Source organism: Ambystoma mexicanum, chromosome 8, assembly GCF_040938575.1.
Source record: "Ambystoma mexicanum isolate Mex_15411 chromosome 8, UKY_AmexF1_1, whole genome shotgun sequence".
Taxonomy (NCBI): domain Eukaryota; kingdom Metazoa; phylum Chordata; class Amphibia; order Caudata; family Ambystomatidae; genus Ambystoma; species Ambystoma mexicanum.
The window spans coordinates 1,516,802,716-1,516,814,891 of NC_090929.1; the positions used below are offsets into that span (position 1 = coordinate 1,516,802,716).

At 50.3% G+C, this 12,176-nt stretch overlaps 1 protein-coding gene across 11 annotated transcripts in view; it reads right to left on the minus strand.

Annotated features, from left to right (window-relative positions):
- Window positions 1–12,176, minus strand: part of STN1 (STN1 subunit of CST complex) — a 1,349,458-nt gene that overhangs the window by 1,043,181 nt on the left and 294,101 nt on the right. The gene's annotated exons all lie outside the window — the stretch shown is intronic.

Consider the following 12,176-nt stretch of genomic DNA (forward strand, 5'->3'; position numbering starts at 1 on the left):
GTAAGTATAAAGTTCAAAGAGTTCAATATGTCCGATGTTCACTCTTGAACATTCCTTTCTTGTGTTACAGCTGGGTCCAAGGGAAGATTGTCTTGTGGCAGCTGATGGTGTTCAGGTAAGAGTCTGTATTACCCAACACTGTCCGGTAAAAGATGCGTGTATTTAAATTGCTGGTTTCTCTCTCCTTACAGGTGCGGCGTAAGAAGTTGCGATTTGTTACAGAATAATGTCTCCGGTTGTTAATCGGGTAAGTCTATGGTGGAGAGGTTGTATTGGTTGGCTCTCTCGGCTCACCTTATGTTTTATTTGTCCCCTAGATGGTGGAATTCGGCGAAGAAAATGGAGGCTGCGCCGAATCAAAACATGCTGTGAGGACTGGCGAGTATGGCAAGGCGCTGCAGCTGTCGATGCGATGCATGTAGAATAATGTCCTTTTCAAGTTCGAAGACGTGATGGATCCGGAATTCAGGTAAGGATTGAAATAATATCTGTGTTCCAACCTTCCTTTCTTCTTTTGCTAGTAGCTCTGGATTCGAGACGGGCGTGGCTGAAGACTGGATGCTGACTGCAGGCACGGTGAGCGTTACGCTGCTGGATGCAGAATAACGCGAAGCATGTGCAGCTGTTCGGGCGTGGTTTAAATAGCCTCCAAAGTAGTTCCAGGTAAGAAGTCCCTAGATCCACACCCGAGTAAAAAAATAGTCCCAGTAGTAAAATAGTCCCATCCAGGCCTCACGTTGGTTTGGATTAATTTGCAGCATGGTCTGAATGAGGTAAGTAAAGTCTATGAGCCTGGCGCCTAAGGCGCCAGGACTGAACCCAGAGAGCCCCCAGCTGGGGCTGCTGGGGTTTTATTAAATATCTGGATGCCTGCTCCCGGGGCTGATGGGCTTGATCCGGAGGCCCGGATTTTATGGCGAATACTAAACATTACAGACCTTACCACAAACCTTTTAACATCTAGGGGGGAGGTAGGGGAGGGGGGGGAGAGAGCGCATCCACGCCCAAGAAGGTTGGCAAACAGGAACCAGGGAGCTATAAAGTCTAGATCATAGGAGAAAAGTATTTCCCTCCCGAGGAGAAATTAGAGACCAGCACTGAGAAGGTGAGACGTGTAAGCCCCCCCACCCCCGGCCCACCCCCCGGTTGTATATTTCTCCTGTGACCAGGAGGGGCATATAGACAGACAGTACCCCTCAAATAAAAAGGAAGAACCAATGTAGATTGGGTGGATGACAGGGGAAAATGGAAAGAACATTGTTCCCTTTAAGACTCATGAAAATGACGTAGTAAACTGAAGACCAGTATTGGCAATGATAGACACTGGCAGTAGACAAACAGCTGTGAGGTCAAACGTGTTACAAACGAGCAAGCTAGGAACAAAACACCTGGTACGAGAATTTGCAATTGGGATCATAACCCTAAGAAATCCCACTGTACTCCTAGGAGGGATCTACCATTTTCAAGGGAAGGGCATGTGGGAGAGGACAAGAACCAGGGAGAAAGAAAGTGACTCAGTCAAGATAACCCTTCAGTTATACCTTTCATTGACAACCATGGACTTTTGCAACATTCATACATTGCCTATTGTAATATAGATACTGATTTCCCAGGTGTTTCTAGCCCAAAACCTCATTCCCGCCTTTTTGGGTACTGAGACGAAGAGGAGGAATGTAGTAATGAGGATGACTGAATACAGGAAACCCACGCCGCGTTCTAGTCATTGGAGACTGAAAAGAAGGATTGGGACATTTAAAAGCAACACATGTAAACAGAATGAAGGTGAACAAGAGAACCAGAAACTGGAGAGGCACCTGACTTGAGCTGAAACCGTGGAGGACGCCGAAGGCAAGCAGGCTGCATAGCACAGAGGCCAACAGGCACAGTGTGCAGACGAGCCACACCCCTGCAGAGGTTCACCGCTTTTTGACAACGGTCAGCCGCAGCTGCCAAAGTCAGAGGAAGGTGAAGCGGGAAGTGAACAACTCACCAGACACAAGACTAGTCAACAGACCAGGAGCGCAGATGCTGGGTAAACACAAGGAAGGCTGAAAATGCCATCCATGACCGGTAAGACCAGAGAGAGTGAACTAGTTACTGGGCAGCATAAGTGAATGCTATGTACAGCATACTATGTTAGAGAGAATGAGAGTGAATATTACTGATGGGAACATTGTTGAAGGAACAAGTTTAAGTGATGGCAGTGCAAGTATTACCAATATAATCCTTGTTGACAGAAAGATGCTAAGTAAAGGCAGTCCAAGTATTACGAATACAAACATTACTGAGAGAAAGAGCCTAGGAAAATGCAGTGCATGTATTTCTGACACAAACATTGTTGAAAGAAAGAACCAAAGTGAACACAGTGACATCATTGCAAGTACAAACTGTGTTAAAGACGAAGGAAATAATAAAGGGTTGGGACATTGGTGTAAATTGGATAAAAGAAAGTGAAGCAAAGAACAGAGAAGACCTGGTAGGTCAGTGAACCAGGCAATCAGTGAGTCTGGGACACACACCCTAGCAAGGAAGTGACGACACCCTGGCAGGCGAGTAAACCAGCACTAATAAGGATAAAGTATAAAAAGGGATGGAATAAGCAACAATACCCTGGCAAGAGAGTATACCAGGGACAGAAAGAAGGATACCCCTATATGTGAAAGGATGTAATAGACAAGGTAAGATTCATGCGCCTTTAAAGAAACTAAGCAGAAAGGGAAGAGCCTTATCCCTTTAAGGAACCAAAGTCGCAAGAGAAGAAATGAAACCTTGGAGCCCTGGTAGGGAAATAAACCAAGGGTAGAAAGGTAAGTGAAGAAAGGTCAAGGTTTGGAATATCAACACAGGAGGGAAGCCATACCCATTTAACAACAAGAGAGAGAGAAACACTTGACTAGTTTAAAGAACTGTGAAGACTTTTGATTCAGTGAAGATAAAAGGGGTTCAAGTGTGGAGTTGCCCCCCTCGCCCCCATCTCCAACTCCTCGTCAAAACTGTGAAATAACGTGAATGAGAAGGATTATTCAAGGAGGTAGTCATCTCCGTGAGAAACACTGGATCATTATTGGCGGCATCAGAAGTACCGGAGTGATTGAAAAGAACCAGGAGAAACATATGGGAAGGGGGAGTCCTTGTTTCTGGTTGAACAGTGTTTTCCTTTTGTGCACCTTAGAACTTTATGTTTGGAACTTTAAGGACAAGCTATAAGTTCATAGCTAAAAGAAGAACAAGTTACTTTCTTACCTGGTAACGTTCTTTCAATGGGATGGTCCGACGACGTATTCCATATCTATGACAGGTAATGTCCACAGCTGTGCTGCTTCGGAAAATCTTTGGCTCCTGCGTCGATGACGTCGGTGCGCCGTCCCCGAGGACCTCCTCCGACGGCCGACGTCACCCGATGTGATAAGTAGGACGCACAATGCCCATAGCCTCAGTTATAGTTTTTTCCCAGAACGTGTGCCACCAGTTTTCTGCCAGTCAGACACACAAGGCCTTGTGGAACGCAAGCTGCAATCGCAAAAGAAATTCTGCAGCGGGGAAGGCAGGGAGGGAGCGATATGGAATACGTCGTCGGACCATCCCATCGAAAGAACGTTACCAGGTAAGAAAGTAACTTGTTCTTCGAGGGGATTGGGTCCTCCGACGTATTCCATTTCTCCCAAAGCAGTACCAAGCAAGGAGGTGGGAAAGAATTTAGAATACAAATTCTTGCCAAAGGCCAGATCAAATTGCCCATGCCCAATCAAATTGCGGAATAGAGAACTGCCTTGCCAAAGGCCAGATCTTGCCCTCTGATGGAATCGAGGGAGTAGTGACGTACAAAAGTATGTACTGAAGCCCAGGTGGCTGCATCACAGATGTGACGAATAGGAACTCCCCTCTGCAGAGCAGTAGACGCAGCCACTCCCCTGGTAGAATGGGCCCGCAAGCCAGCCAGAGGATCCTTACCCGCCAAGCGGTAACACTCGGAGATAGCTAAAATAATCCAACGAGACAAAGTCTGTTTCGTCACAGCTTGTCCCAAACACTTTCCAGCATAACCAATGAAAAGTTGATCGTCCACTCTGACCCGGGACATGCGCGAAATATAAAATCTCAACGCTCTCCTAGGATCAAGCCTATGGAGCCTCTCCTCTTCCTTATCAGGATGTGGAGGAGGATAGAACGCCGGAAGAACAACCTTCTGGCTCAAATGAAATTCCGAAACCACCTTCGGAAGAAAAGAAGGACGAACTCCAAGGACAACCTTGTCCTTATGAAGCACAGTGAAGGGTGGCTTAACTGAAAGTGCCTGTAACTCACTCACTCTGCGAGCGGAAGTAATCGCAACCAAAAACACAGTTTTCAGAGTCAACAGCCTCAAAGGGCAAGAATGTAAAGGCTCAAACGCAGCACCCATAAGAAACTTAAGAAGAAGGTTCAAATCCCAACCTGGCACCAAAAAAGGTGACGGAGGGAACACATTAGTGAGCCCTTTCAAAAACTGCGAAATTAAAAGGAATTTTAAAATAGGAACACTCTTCAGACGAGCGCTTAAATATGGACAGCGCCGCCAGGTAACCTTTAATGGTCCCCACTTGCAAGCCCATGTGGGCCAAAGAAAGCAAAAAAGACAGAACCATGGGAATGTCGCATTCAAAAGGATCCACATTCTGAACTCTGCACCAGTCGCAGAACTTTCTCCAACGGCAACGGTACAGAGACTTAGTTGCAGGCCGCCTGGCCGAGAGGAACACCTCCATCACGTCTTCAGGGAGGTCCCAATCCTTATACCTCAACCTTTCAGAGGCCAAGCGTGAAGATTGAGGGATCTGACCTCTGGATGGAGAACCTGACCCTCCTCCCGTGAGAGCGGATCGTCACGGTAGGGAAGACGACGTGTAGGGCAGATGGACAAGTCTAGAAGGTCCGGGTACCACGTCCTCTGGGCCCACGCCGGAGCAATGAGGATCATGCGGGAACCGAACCTCCGTAACCTCCGCAGCACTTGCGGGATGACGGGGACTGGAGGAAATTCCCGCAAGCAAAACCTTTCGCACTTCCAGTTGACACTGGAGGCGAAGAGATCCACTTGAGGGGTCCCCCAAAGGGCGAAGATCTCCAGGAGAATCTCCTGAGCCAGCTCCCACTCGTGAGAGATCGAGCTCTGCCTGCTCAGAGCGTCCGCCGTCTTGTTGTCGTCTCCGGCCAGATGAACAGCCGAGATCGAAACTTCCTGCTGGATGGCCCAGAATTCGAGCTGCATCGCCTCCCTGCACAGCGGAAGTGACCCTGCCCCACCTTTTTGTTGAGGTAGTGCATGGCCATCGTGTTGTCCGTTAGAATCAGGACACTCTTTCCGCGCACAATCGGCAGAAAAGCCTTCAGGGCTAGCCTGACGGCCCTCAGCTCCAACAGATTGATATGGAGTCTGGACTCCGACGGAGACCAACGACCGCTGACTGTCAACTCGTTGGCATGAGCTCCCCCCATCCCTTGAGGGATGCGTCCGTCAAGATCGGCACCTCCGGCCAGGGCAGCCAAAATGGGGCCCCCTTCATCAGATTGCCCTCAACGGCCCACCACAGAAGGTCCCGGGCCACCGAGGGCGGCATCTGAACAGGGTCCGACAGCCTGCCGGAGGACTGCGACCACTGGAGCTTGGGTGCCCACTGCAAAGATCTCATCCGCAGACGAGCCTCTGGCACCAGAAGAATGCAGGATGCCATGAGGCCGAGCAGTCTCAAGAACTCGGACGCTGGGAGATCCTAGGCAAAATGAAACTTGTGCACCATCTGCTGAATGTGAAGAGCCCTCACCTGAGGAGGAAAACACTGCCCCAGGGACGTGTCGAGCACTGCTCCGATGTACTGGAGCCGCTGCGTTGGTGTCAAATGGGACTTCTTTAAATTGAGGAAGAAGCCCAGCCTGTGAAGGGAGTGGCAAGTGACGGACAGATGATCCAGGACCTGCTCAGGAGAGCTCCCCCTGATCAACCAATCGTCCAGGTAGGGGTAGACGTGAATCCCCTCTTTCTTGAGATGCGCTGCCACCACCACCATGCGCTTGGTGAAAACCCTCGGGCGGAGGTCAATCCGAAAGGCAGGACCCGCAACTGAAAGTACGAGTCACCAACCGCGAACCTCAGGTACTTCTTGTGCTTGGGATGGATCGGCACATGGAAGTAAGCATCCTTGAGGTCGAGAGACACCAACCAGTCCTGAAGTTGAAGGGCCTGGAGGACTTGAGAAAGTCAGCATCTTGAACTTGTCCTTCCTGAGGAGTTTGTTCAAACCGCGCAAGTCCATGATGGGTCTCAATCCCCCGTCTTTCTTCGATATCAAAAAATAAGGGGAATACCATCCCTTGTTCCTCTCCGCTACAGGCACCAGTTCTATGGCGCCTTTCTCCAGCAGGGCTTGAATTTCCTGTGCAAGGAGCAGATCCGGACTCTTCAAAGAGAGGCTCCCTGGTGGTTTGTCGTGAGGCCTCAGCAGAAAAGGAAGACAGTAGCCGTGGGTTATGATCTCCAGAACCCACACATCCGAAGTAATGGCTTGCCATTCTACAAGATGCTGCGGCAGCCTTCCCCCAACCGGCGAACCATGGGACCTGGCCTCATGACTGAGTGGTAGCGGCTGCTAAGAGGGCAAAGAGGCAACTGCCCGAGCGGCCTTGGCACCACGTGTACCTTTATTTCCACCTCTGGCACTCTTACGATGGCCTCTTTGACTGCTAGCTCCCCTCGCTTTACTGAAGGACGAGTAATAGCGAAAGGAACCTCCCCTCCATTGCTGTCCCCTAGGATGAAAAGGCAGAGGTTGGCGAACTGCAGCACCCAACGACTTCGCTGCAGCTTTGGAGGTCTGCAACCTCTCAAGGCTCTCGTCAGCCTTGCTGCCAAATAGGTGTTCACCGTCAAAGGGCATGTTGAAGAGCCGGGACTGCACATCAGGGGCGAACCCAGACTTCCGCAACTACGCAAACCTGCGCATTACGGTGCTCGCCACCATGGACCGGCTGACACAATCCGCCAAGTCCAAACCCGACTGAACGGCCTCACACATGGCATCCTTGCAATCCTGAACCATAGCAAGGAAACCATCCCTTTCGTCCCCTTCGGGAATATGTTCAGCCGCTAATGCAACACAGTTCCACAGAGTGTGTGTGAAACTAGACAAGGCACATATGGAGTTGGCCGCCTGAAGCGCCATACCCCCCTAAGAAAACACTTTCTTCGCCCAGCCGTCAAAACGTCGTCCCTATCCGGAGGGATGGTAGGATACGACGCCTGCTTTGCCGGGGCCGTAGCCGCCTGCACCACCAAACTCTCCGGAGTGGGGTGCCTAGACAAGTAGCAGGGGTCGCTACTGGCTGGACGGTATTTTCGCGACAAAGACTTTCCCACTGCCGGGAGACTCTCCGGAGCAGTCCAAGCCGCCGCCACCCTTCTCTGCAGAGCCATATGAAAAGGCAAAACCGGGTCAGTGGGGGGACCGAGATCAAGGATGTCCGTGAGATCATCCTGAGGGAACTCCCCTGGGGGAGCTGACCAACCCGAGTACTCGGTGACCCGAGACATAAGGCGCCGATATGAAGAATCGGCATGAGTGCCAGGCTCCGGCCTACAAAACTCCACCTCCGGAGAGGTGTCCAGTCCACTGGCATTCTGCAGCGACTTCCGCAGGTCATCAAACTGGCTATGGCCCGAGATAAGTTCATCTGGAACCGGAACCAAGCCGCCATCAGAGCCTTCATCACCCTCTGAAATGTACTCCAGGCGGGGAGAGGAAGACCTCTGGGGACCAAAGCAGTGCCTGACCTTAGCCAGAGCCTTTCTAGGGGCAAACCCCGTGTCACGGGGCCCCTCCAACACCACCGCCTCGAAAGGCGTCGAGGGCGCCGAACGAGTCGGCGCCGGCGTCAACAGAAAAGGCGTCGACGTCGAGCAAAATCGGCATCGACGTCAGCTGCAGCGCTGCCAGCATCGGCGGCGTCGACACAGGCCTCGAAGCCGGAGCTCCGAGCGTGTCTCTCGACAACCTAGGCGCCGACGGCGTCGACGACCCCCTCGGAGGCAGAGCCTCGAGAGAAATCGTCGACGACCTCGGCGCCACAAGCGTCGACGTCTTCTTCGAAGACAACACAGGATCACGCGGTCTCGAGCGCGTTGAGGACCGGGACCTGGAACGGGCATGGCGAGATCGGCTACCCTTGTCCGAGCGGGACCTCTCCCGCGAGCCGTGCCGACCACCCCAGCCCGAAGGCGTACGAGCGGTGTCTCTCAACCGGTGCCGACCGACCCCACTCGGAGGCGCGGATGGACCGGTGCCCTGCGATTCAAAAATCGCTAGCATCTGCTTCCCGAAGGAAACAGTTTGCATTGAATGAATTTATGAGGTACAAAAAATCAGTTTAGCGCGTTGATTATATTTAATACTAATATTATTATTAGTTTAAGAAGAGTCATCGACTTGGCCACAGTGCAGAAGGTACATAATAGGTTGTCTATTGTGTTTGCACCGTTTTTTGTTGAAAAGGTTCCTCAGTTAGGGATAGCTGCTCACTCTCTAGCACCGCAAACATTTGTGAATATATTTAACTGATAACCACATGTTCCAATGGCTGGAACGGGTGGTAACAGACTGGGCCAGAGTTAAAGGCCCAAGCGTAGCAAGGGCGTTTAACAAGGGCCCTGGGATGTTACCACCCGTTCCAGCCCTTGGAACAGGTGGTTAGCACTATTAGCATCCGTCCCATGGGGTGGGACGGGGCTAATTTTATGTGTTTTCTTTCCGTGACCGGGTCACCTCGCGATGCCCCCTTCAGAGAATGAAAATACTATTCAAACATGGCCACCATGGAGAAGGAAGGTGGAGCTCTGTATGGAGTCCCCTCTTCCATTTCCATGGTGGCCAAACAGGGCAGAGCAGAAGGAGCAGCTGCGGCACTCAACGCTGCCACAATTAGTTAAGTGGGGAAGGGGGATTGATAAAAATGGGTACAGAGGGTGGGGTGGACGATAGCAGGCGGGTGAACCGGCCATCAGGCAGCTTGGAACGTAGGTTAGACTGGCCGTATCAGCCAGTGTTCCTAGTCTCACGATTGGTTGGCTCTCCCCCACAGGATGGCAATTAAATATATTTGAAGTTGACATTTAAGCAATACTCATATTTACACTTGAGTGCCTATGTTTTATAGAATACTCTTCTCAACCATGGCCCAGCTTCTCTCTAATCCCATCAGCCGATTCGCAGGCAATTAGCTGATCAGCGAAACATCTAGGCTCAGCTGCAGAGAGTCCACTCCAATTATAGGTTTATAGGCGCCGGTCTGGCTTTTTATTTCCCTGACCAGAGTTGTTTAACTCTAGAACTAGGGCCCTTCTTAAGCCAGATTTCCAGGCTGGAATGTGATTTGGTAGGTAGAGGCCTGCTGGGGCTTCTCTGGTGTCTGCACAGCCAAAGAGATGACATGGTGTCCCCTGTCAGCTAGGACATGTTAGGGGGGTATCTAACCTAAGACAAGTAACTTTTTTTCACACAACCACGCAATAATATATTGTGGATTTAAAGGGGTCTGGTGTGACTCTCCTGTCCTGTCAGTACCTAGGTAGGGCTGGACTCGGGGCACAGTTTCCATATTTGAATCCACACAGATTTTAGAAAAGATCAGACAAGCTGCCAGATGTCCCAGCCACATCTAAGTGGCCAGCAAGTTAACAGGTTTGCCAGGAACCAAGTCCGGTAGGAAACTCCTGGGGCCTGGGTGAACAACCAACTTTTGGATGTGCCCTGCCCCAGAATTCTTGGGCTCCTTGTGTAGCCCCGGTTTCCCAGCCCTGGAGCAGGGACAGTTGGTACGGATACCACTACCCCACAGCCCAACCCACAAGGTAGGGAGGGATGGCTGTACCTATCAGAAAATAGTTGTTAACAGTTCTTATATCACTAATGGACATAAATCCCAACAACCCCTCTTTAATAATAATAAACACTTCCCCATTTAAGATTTCCGAGGATTCCCCTGGCATGATCACCAACTAAATGGGGACCTGCTACGTCATCTTACTCTTCATTGGAGGGTTTCCAAAGACCTTCATGGTGAGTCTGACGTAACAGACCCTGAACCTAACTCAGGTACAACACACAGAGTGTGGGGGCCAGAGGATGGCCTCTGTGGGTGCTCCGATCTTGCTAGGAGACCTAAGCCAGACTGCCACACTATCCTGCTACCTTACGCCAGGGTATCTCTCCTCTGCCCCCTTTTTCTTCTTACTGTCCTTATATATATTTAACGTCCTACCCCTATTTAACTTTTAAGTCTACATAACATTCCAATTAAAACCCCTACTTCCTACTTAATGTTTAACCTACATAAGAGTAATTAAATATATATATCTACTGTGACGAATCTGGAGACTTCTTCCCTAGGAGGAGCCACTCCCTTTGATTTGAGCCCGCTAAAAAAACTCTCCCTAGAGTTTTGGGAAAGCAGGACCTCACTGGGAGTGACTCCCCGCTAGGGGACAAGGACCTGTGTTGAGGACCAAATTTAGGCAACATATCCATTTTAACTCTCTGAACAGAAAAACTATGCAAACACAATAAACAACCAATTATGTACCCTCTGCACTCTGGTCGAGTCGATGACTCCCCACCATGAGCCAAAGGACTCCCATTCCCATGGGGAACTCCCTATGCACCAGATATCATCTGCCTACATGTGAGTCACTAATACTGACAATACATGTAGGTATGTGGTTAAAGATAATACAGCTATACCTCTGTGTTTGGCTCAAGGTAATGGTAAACTTTACACCTGTTTGACATTACAGGAGCGGGAATAAAGCGCCAATAACCCTTGAGTGGAGGAGAAGAAACCACACGCAGAAGCGAGGCTCTGACGTGAGTATGTCGCCAAGGGGCAGAGCCGTGCTGCACAGCAGAACCAGAGGTGGGGTGGAGCGAGACGAACGCTAAAGGGAAAAGCCACCATCCTGATACAAAGGATTACTGGGAATGAAAGCCAAGGCCAACCAAAACTAAGCTTACATGGAGGTGCAACCATGCTGAGGACGTGGTGGGCAAGGTACCTGCAAACGAACGAGGCAGGAGTGAGTCCTCCGCTCGCAACGAGAGCGCAGAAGGGCAAGAGACCACCAGGACAAGCAGAGTCCAAACACTGCTTGTATCCAGTCTGGTAGACCGGCAGGCTGGGAGGGGTGCTGCCGGAGAAACATGGTCTCACTGGAGCGGACACGGAAGGTACATAGGTTGCCCAGGTTGAGGGGGGAGCATATAGAGCAAGGAGCGAGTGGGAAAAAGGTAGTATTGTCCAAATCCTTTATCAGGGTCACAGAGGCCCATAGAAAGAAGCTGAACAAGAGGAAGGAAGAGCTAAGAGAGCCTGAGAAACCAGAAAAGGATAAACCTCCAGATGTGTCACAGAAACCCACAAGAGCTGAGAGAACCACAAGTAGAAAATATGGGGAATACACAAAACTTCCACAGCTGAACTTGGCCCACAGGACTGGCACATGTGCAATATCAATTTAATGTGGCTGGGATAACTGAGATGCTGGCCACCATACCCTAACTCAGGTATGGCCCATTTGTACAGTTTATCATGCCAACAGGACAGAATCTTCAGAGTTATGCTGTTTTTGGAACAGGGGTGCATATTTTAAATGCAGTCCCTGCGCTGCAGAGACGTGGATGTCACTGCAGCTATTAAGAAGGCAACAGTGACCTCTGAGCCTGATCTGTGCCACTGGTAGAGCAGGTGCTGTAAATCAAGATACTGATGCACACACTATGCTCTTGGCATGGATCTTATGAAAGGGGAATCTGATTAGCAGATTTAACTTTCAGACATGAATTTAACTGCATCATTTTATTATCTAATGAAAATAAAATGTCAGGGCCAGTCCTGCCCAGGCCTTCAAAATGCGGACTTTTCCCATTCTACCCCCTCCCCTCCAAAACGCAGGAATATTATCCCACCCTTCCCGCAGAGGTCAGATTTCTTAGAAATCAGAGTTTTCACCTCCCAACCTCCCTGCTGCCTCCCTTCCCTGCCCAATATTCCCACTCAACCCCCACCGCTCACACAGACACGCAAAAACATTGGCATTTACCCGCTCCCCTGCGCCCTCCCTTCCCCAACACAAACATTCCCCTCCTCTCCCACAA